Source organism: Aotus nancymaae, unplaced genomic scaffold (assembly GCF_030222135.1).
Source record: "Aotus nancymaae isolate 86718 unplaced genomic scaffold, 86718_ANA_hifiasm-v0.15.2.pri h1tg000088l, whole genome shotgun sequence".
Taxonomy (NCBI): Eukaryota; Metazoa; Chordata; class Mammalia; order Primates; family Aotidae; genus Aotus; species Aotus nancymaae.
The window spans coordinates 7,104,816-7,113,464 of NW_026988503.1; the positions used below are offsets into that span (position 1 = coordinate 7,104,816).

Consider the following 8,649-nt stretch of genomic DNA (forward strand, 5'->3'; position numbering starts at 1 on the left):
TAAGCAGCTGTGGGACCTAAAGGTCATCACTAAACATGATTCTCATTTACCCTTTTACTTTTAGTGTCAGGGTCTTGTTCTGGCAACATAAGCCCTTGAGATTTCTCAAGCCATCCTTTGGTATTGAGCTACTTTGCTCATTTAAAAGCCTTAGTGATTATACTCTGTTATGATATTAATGGAAAGGTCAATGAATTCATGAAAATACTTTTTTTTCACTTTTATGACATTCTGAACCTTTTCTTCTCTTACCATTTTCAATAAGAAACTGATCATCCCAGTCATTTTGCATAATAAATGAATATAAGCAGTCTCCGTTTGTGATAATATCACTTTCTCTTTTCATGTACTGAATGTACAGAGTGAGGATCTCTGAATTGTTTGATATGGTACATTTTCTTGTTTTAAATAACAACAAGGCTTTAATGGGAAAGAAGAAAGAGAGAAAGTATTTTTAATAAGACAAGCTAGAATTTAGAAGATGAAAAGGTTAAAAATCACCTTCAAAATCTCATACTAAGTGACTGTTAATGTACTTCTGGAGTGCTTTTAAACAGTGTTTTACGATGAAATTGTCTCTGTGTATGCTGTCCAAAGGACAATAGCCAGGGAAAGCTGGGAGGCATCAGGTGAAGAGTAAAGGAACGAAGGCCTTGCATATGATGAAATAGAAAATCATAAGAATATACAATTCTATTTCTGGCATATATCCAATTTGGTGAGTTATAATAATGCTTGTATTTTCTCATACATCACACTCATATTTAAAAAAAAATTTCAATACTTATTTTATTATGTGACCAGAAAAATGTCTTTCACTTTGAACCAGGACAATCTTTCTTTCATACATGGATTAAATAAAACATATTTGGCCAATATAATGACAAAATGTCATTTGGAGAAGGTATTGGTGTGGAAATCTTGTGATTTCTATGTGGATATTAATCGTAATTTAAAATAAAGTTTATCGGTAAAAGCAATTTTGAGGACTTGATTTGCACTTTGATTATAGATTTTTGCTGACTACCTCAGGATGCTGCTTCCCACATCCCAGCTGCTCTGGCTCTAGACAAGGTTCAAGTGGCCTCAGGTACTGCTCTCACTGCTGCTTCAGATCCATATGATGTTAAGCCTGGAGGCACACAGGATGCAAGAGCAGTGAAGGCTTGGAAGTTTCCATCCAGATTTCAGAGGATCTATAGAAAAACCTGGGTGTCCAATAGAAGCCTGTCACAGGAGTAAAGCCATCACAGAGAGCCTCAACTAAGACAATGCTCCACAGAAATGTGGGTTTGACCCCTGTAGAGAGTCTCCACTGGGGAAATGCCTAGTGCAACCACGGGATCAGAGCTGCCATGGTGACTACAGAGCCACCAGCAGTATGCCACCTCAGCCTGGAAAAGCCACAGACATTTGACTTCAACTGCTGAGAGCAGTCAGTAGGGCAGCACTCAGAAAACCCGTGAAAGTGGGACTACTTAAGATATTGGGAGCCCACTGCTGGCCCTGTGTGCCCAGGAAGAGGAACATGCCATCACGGGATATTTTGAAACTTTAAGATTTAACATCTCTGCCTGCTGGGTTTTAGACTTTGTCTTGGCTGATTTCTCCCTTTTGAAATGAGACTTTTTACACAATGCCCATGTAACAATTGTGTCTTGGAAGTCAATAATCTGTTTCTGATTTTCCAGGCTCACAGCTTTAAGGAACTTGCCTCAAGTCTCAAATGAGACTTTTGACTTTGGACTTTTGAATTTGTGCTGGAACATGCTAAAACTTTTGGGGACTATTGGGAGAGGATTCTGTTTTTCAACACGAGAAATACATGAGATTTAGGGGAGACCAGGGACGGAATGCTATAGTTTGGATGTTTGTCCCCTCTAAATCTCATGAAGAAATTTGTTTGCCAATGTTGGGAATGGGGCTTAGTGGGAGGTATTTGGGTCATGAGGGAATTTCCTCATGAATAGATTGATGACCTTCCTGAATGAGGTAGCGGGGAGTGAGCTCCTGCTCTTTTAGCTCTCATGAGAGTTAGTTGTTAAAAAGAGCTGGGCATTTTCTCTCTTTCTCTCTCTCTCTTGCTTCCTTTTTCACTATGTGATCTCTGCACATGCGAGCTCCCGTTTGCCTTCTACCACAAGAAATGTCCTATAAGACACATGTAGGGAATATATTCTAAATATATATTAATTTTCAGAATATAAAATTATAAATAAATGGTATATGGATTTGATTTAATGATGATGACATTTAAGTCCTTTTTACACCAGGATGCACTTTTATATTTAATTAACTTTAAAATTACCATTGGTGCAAATATTTAAGGAGTACTGAATGTTTTGTTCAATTTTTGTAGATTTTTGGATGATACTTTGATAAGGGGGCAGTATGATCTTTAAGAATAAGTTAAAAATTATGTCCTTTGCTTCTGAATTCAGAAATAAGGGTTTTTAAAATATCCTTCAGGATTAGACTCATAAATACATTAAACAAAGGTAAAAGAAACTCATGGTAAATTTTTTTTATTATCTACATTTTCAATTATTTCATTTCTTAGCAGATGACAAGCTTTGAATCACATGTGATTACTGTAACACAAAAAATGATTTTGAATACAGTCATCAGTATCATCTTTTAAAATACTCTGCATGATTTTCTGTGTAACTTTTAACCAAAAACGACAGAGAAATAGTTCAAATATAATAGGAGATGGGTACATGGGAAATATTTAATTTTTTCCAGGCCAACTTGTATTTCAGAGGAAAAACATCTTAAACTTACAATCATGTCAAAGCTATACCTGAGAAGAAAGAAATCTTGAAAAGCAGCAGTATAATTGTGCTGTAAGATAATAAAACTTTCAAACTCACCAACATGATATTCAAGATTTTCCTGAATTTATAATAAATACTAAATTTTGTATCTGATACCCCATCTATTTATTTTATCTCATCTGTCACATCTTTCAACACAAAATCAATGTGAGTTATGATCTACTACTTATGCAAAAATTTATAGCAAATAAATAGAGAATATTAGTACTGGCAGTTTACCTAATGAGATGCTGCTTCAAATGTGCAAGCTTGGCAAACAACTTGTAGAGTGTCATTGGAAATTAAAAGTAGCAACATTTCATGAAAAGTTGCAGTGACCAGAGACTGCAAATGTCTTTTTTTACTCAGTTTAAATTTCTAAACCTTTGCCTATTTGACAAGATGATATAAATTCATAGTGCAAAAATAGGCACAAATTATACTATAACATCTGATTCCTTTTGAGAGAAAATTTGGGAGAACAATAACGTGGAATACTTTTTATGTGATTCTGAGTTTGCTCTGTATATTGCTATGATTTATTTTTTTATAGAGAGCAACAATTCAACCTTTATTTTATACCTCTAAGTCTATTAGGGTAGTGATATCACGGAAGAATCCTTAATAAATATTTACAGATAATAGTAGATTATAGAAATCATAAACCACACATCAACATTTAAACAATTTTATAAATGAGATATTATTTTGAAAAGTTGAAGGCCTGGGACAATAATGGTTATTTACATTACATTTGTATAGTATACTATTTTCACCTATCTCAGCTCTCATTTCATTAGATAGAAAGCACAAAGATGTCTTTCCTTTTTTTTTTTTTTTTTGCCTGTCATAACTGTAGAGATTTTTTTCCATGTTTAAGATTTCGGAAACTTTTGTTTAAGCTGCAATACATCATTTTGTATTCCTTGTCTGAATTTTATTTCCTGCAGGAATTTTACGTGTTCCCTCAAACGTAACAATTTTGCTATTCAACCATTAGGCAATTGTTCCAGTAGATCTTGATGCTTTGCAGATCTTTAAATGACTACTGAAACTAGAGAATGAGTAAATCTGCTCACTAAAGATTTTATGGCAGGGTGCAGTGGCTCACAGCTGTAATCTCAACACTTTTGGAGGCCAAGGCAGGCAGATCACTTCAGTCTAGGAGTTTGAGACCAGTCTGGACAACATGACAAAACTCCATCTCTACCAAAAAAAAAACCAACAAAAACCCAAAAAAGAAACACACACACCACACACAAAAACCTATAAAACAACTTCATCAAGTATATAAGGTTTTAAAATTTTAATATCGAAGTATTTTTCTTTGCCCTTATCAATTTTTTATTAATGAAAATATTTATTCTATGAATTTTGCAATAATTTTATAAGTATATATACTAATTTATAAACCTTAAACCCAGAAGCATATTACATAAATAATTTTTTTAAGCTAAAAGAGTTGCCAATTGTATTTTCACATTTTCCAATACAAATGAAAACTGCATCTTGTTTGTTTCCCTTCTCCCCTCCAAAACTATTCTCTTTGATAGGACAGGGGAGCAAGACTTCCTTTTGCAGTTTAGAAAACCCAGCATCACAGCAGCATGATCTCGTGGTAAAAGAGATCATCAACAGAACAGGTAATATAAAGCAGAACAGATAATATAAAGCCAATATAATGAGGCCTCCCCTCTATCCTTATCTGTCTGGTCGAGTCATTCTGGGCCACGTGGGCACCATAATGGGATGGGCAGGAGGTCTCAACATTGGGGGCCCAGGCATCATTGGCATGTGGTCTCCCATGGGCAGCCTCATTCCAGGAGCAGGTCCCACTGGCATCATCTCAGGAGGACCCATCATTGGCTTGATGGGAGGACCCTCCCCATATGGGATCCTGGCATCATACTGGGCAAGAAGGACTGGAAGACTGGGGGAGGTGGTATCATCGCCCCTGCAGGAGGAGGAGCAGAGAATGGAGTAGGAGGTATCTTTCCTTGTTGAAATGCAGCAGTTGTTTTGTCAACCAGGCTCTGAGCCTGCTCTTCCATTCATTTCTAATAGTAGTCTTTCACATTCTCTTTGTGTTTCCACAATTGCAGTATGTCTTTTTCACAGATGGAGAGTCATGGGTGAGGTATGTATCTCAGTAGTCACAATAAAACTTGGGCATGTTGCTCTTCAGGCCGTTGGCCACTCTGTTCCATAATACATGCTTTCAGAAATTTATTCCTTTTTTCTTCAACTCCTACTATCATCCCTTTCCTCACAGGTATTCAGATTTTCAAATCTGGTATTTATTATTCCAAAATTTTTCACTACACATATGTGTTTTCTTCTTTATAAATTTTGATTTAAGTAAACCAAAATATTTATGAATTATTTTTCCATATCTCTCACCATTTTCATTCCTTTTGGAAAATATTGGTGATCTAGTGTGTATGACTTCATACATTTTCTATTTTATAAAAATACAATTATATATGTATTTGGAACTTATTTGCTTTTCAAAAATGTAAAATTATACTATAAATAATACTTTGAAACAACCTTTCTCATTGAAAATGCATATTGTACACAGACTCTAGGTAAGTGTCTAACACACTCATTTAGAAGACAAAATATACCCAGTGGTGAGTATTCTTTTTATTCACTCACCCACCTACCACAGATATTCATATTGCTTTCAAACTTTTTCCTAAAATGTAATAATTGCTATATACCCTTGACCATATGCATGCTATTTTATTCCTGTGTAATAAAACAGCAAATGAGGAATTATTTTGTGTTACTTGTAATTTAATTGTAATAAATTTAGTCAAATTGTGAGATATTTTAACAGCTCTAGCAGATTTTTATAAAGTCATACTTATACTGTATATTTGTGTTAATTCTGAGATAATCTCTGTTTTTGTGACATGAAGTCATCTACTAAAGAATATGGCAAGTCTGTTTGTGTGGAAGTTTTGCATATCCTTTGCCCACTCCTGCATGTTACTACGATTTTATATGTAATTTCAATGCAACATACACCTTTTGTTAAATTTATATTTTAGTTTATGCTGCTATTTTTCATAGGCTTTTATGTTTTTCGTTTTAATTTCTAACATGTTACTATGACTATAGAGAAAAGCAGTATTTTCATTCATTCATCAAATCTTTATGTCACTATAATCAACACAGAACCTTGGAATTTTATTTGTTTAATTAATTGTTCCTTGCCAATCAGCTAGGTGGAAAATATCTCATCATTTTTATTTTTTAATTAACCTTAAGGATAGCTGCACCTGTGTTTATTACAGAGCCACTTTCTGAAGAATCATTCTGTGTTCTCTATGATATTAATATTTGCCCTTCCTTCACTGTTTCTTGTTGGCTGAGACCCATTTACTTTGTCATTTTCCTTTTCTGAATAGAATAAAAAATATTATTGGTGTAAGTTTGTAATAAAGAGTCAGACTCCATTTTCAATGTTTGACTGTTGAACACTTTCAGGCCCCACACCTACCATTTTCTTTTTTCCCTTACACCTGGGAGAGCAGCACTATTCATGATAGCAATGAATGGAATCAATCTAAGTGTTCCCCAATAGAAGAACATTTCATACAGAAGTGTGGCATGTATGCACAAAACAATACTATTCATCCATAAAAAGAATAAAGTCAGATCTTTTGCAGCAATATACATGGAACTGGAGGCCATTATCTTAAGTGAAACAATTCAGAAACAGAGAGTCTAGTACTGCATGTTCTCACTTATAAGTGGAAGCTAAATAATGTGTAACATGGGCATAGAGTGTGTAATGATGGACACTGCAGATCACGAAGGGTGGTGAGGGGCAGAAGAGAATGGGGGATGAAAAACTACTTAATGAGTATAATGTACATTATTCAGGTCATGTGATATGGTTTGGCTGTGTCCTTACCCAAGTCTCAGCTTAAATTGTAAATTCCACAATTCCCATGTGTTGTGGGAGTAACCCAGTAGGAAGTGGTTGAATTATAGGCGAGGTGGGGGGTCTTTCCTGCATTGTTCTCATGATGGTGAGTGTAATGAGATATGAAGGTTTAAAAAGAATGGGAGTTGCCCTCCATAAGCTCTCTTTTTGCCTGCAGCCATTCATGTATGATGTGACTTGCTCCTCCTTGCCTTCTGCTATGATTGTGAGGCCTCCCCAGCCACGTGGAACTGGAAGTCCAATTAAACTTCTTTCTTTTGTAAATTGCCCAGTCTTGGGTATGTCTTTATCAGCAGCATGAAAACAGACTAATACAGTCAATTGGCACTGGGAATGGGATCTTGCTGAAAAGATACTTGAAAATGTGGAAGCGACTTTGGAACTGGGTAACAGGCAGAGGTTGGAACAGTTTGGAGGGCTCAGAAGAAGACAGGAAACTATGCAGAAGTTTGGAACTTCCTAGAGACTTGTTGAATGACTATGCCCGAAATGCTGATAGTGATATGGACAATCAAGTCTAGGCTGAGGTGATCTCAGATGGAAATGAGGAACTTTTTGGGAACTGGAGCAAAGTTGTCTCTTATCATGTTTTAGCAAAGAGACTGGCAGCATTTTGCCACTGCCCTTGAGATGTGTGGAACTTTGAACTTGAGAGAGATGATTTACGGTATCTGGCAGAAGAAATTTCTAAGCAGAAAAGCATTCAAGAGGTGACTTGGGTGTTGTTAAAGGTGTTCAGTTTTGTAAGAGAAGCAGAGCAGAAAAGTTTGGAAAATTTGCAGCCTGACTATGCCATAGGAAATAAAATCCCATTTTCTGAGGAGAAATTCAAGCCAGCTGCAGAAATTTGCATAAGTAATAGGAGCTGAATGTTAATTTTCAAGACAATGGGGAAAATGTCTCCAGGGCATGTCAGAGATCCTCACAGCAGCCCTTCCCATCACAGCCTGGGAGGCCTAGGAGGAAAATATGGTATTGTGGGCCAGGCCCAGGGTTCTTGTGCTGTGTATAGCCTAGGGACTTGGTGTCCCATGTCCCAGCTGCTCCAGCCATGGCTAAAAGGTCCCAACATAGAGCCTGGGCTGTGGCTTCAGAGGGTGCAAGCCTCAAGCATTGGCAGCTTCCACATGATATTGAGTGCACAGAAGTCAAGAATTGGGGTTTGGGAATCTCCGCCTAGATTTCAGAAGCTATATGGAAATGCCTGGATGCCCAAGCCAAAGTTAGCTGCAGGGGCAGGGTCCTCATAGAGAACCTCTGCTAGGGCAGTACAGAAGGGAAATATGGGGTCAGAACCCCCACACAGGGTCCCTACTGGGGCACTGCCTAGTAAAGTGTGAGAAGAGGGCCACATCCTCCACCGCCCACTGACAGCTGGAAAAGCCCCAGACACTCAACACCAGCCCATGAAAGAAGCTGGACGGGAGGCTGTATCCTGCAGAGCCACAGGGGCAGAGCTTCCCAAGATCATGGGAATCCACCTCCTACATCAGCATGACCTGGATGTGAGACATGGAGTCAAAGGAAATCATTTTGGAACTTTAAGATTTGACTGCCCTGGTGGATTTTGGACTTGCATGGGGGCTGTAGCCCCTTTGTTTTGGCCAATTTCTCTCATTTGGAATGGCTGTATTTACCCAGTGTCTGTACCCCCCATTGTAACTAGGAGGTAACTAACCTGCTTTTGATTTTACAGACTCATAGGCAGTAGGGACTCACTTTGTCTCAAATGAGACGTTGGACTGTGGACTTCTGAGTTAATGCTGAAATAAATTAAGATTTGGGGGGACTGTTGGGAAAGCATGATTGGTTTTGAAATGTGAAGACATGAGATTTAGGAGGGGCCAGGGGTGGAATGAGACGCTTTGGCTCTGT

General features: G+C 37.4%; 1 pseudogene; it reads right to left on the bottom strand.

The window, feature by feature from the left end:
- Positions 1-4,517: 4,517 nt before the first annotated feature.
- Positions 4,518-4,989, bottom strand: LOC105710483 (U1 small nuclear ribonucleoprotein C-like; annotated as a pseudogene).
- Positions 4,990-8,649: the final 3,660 nt, after the last annotated feature.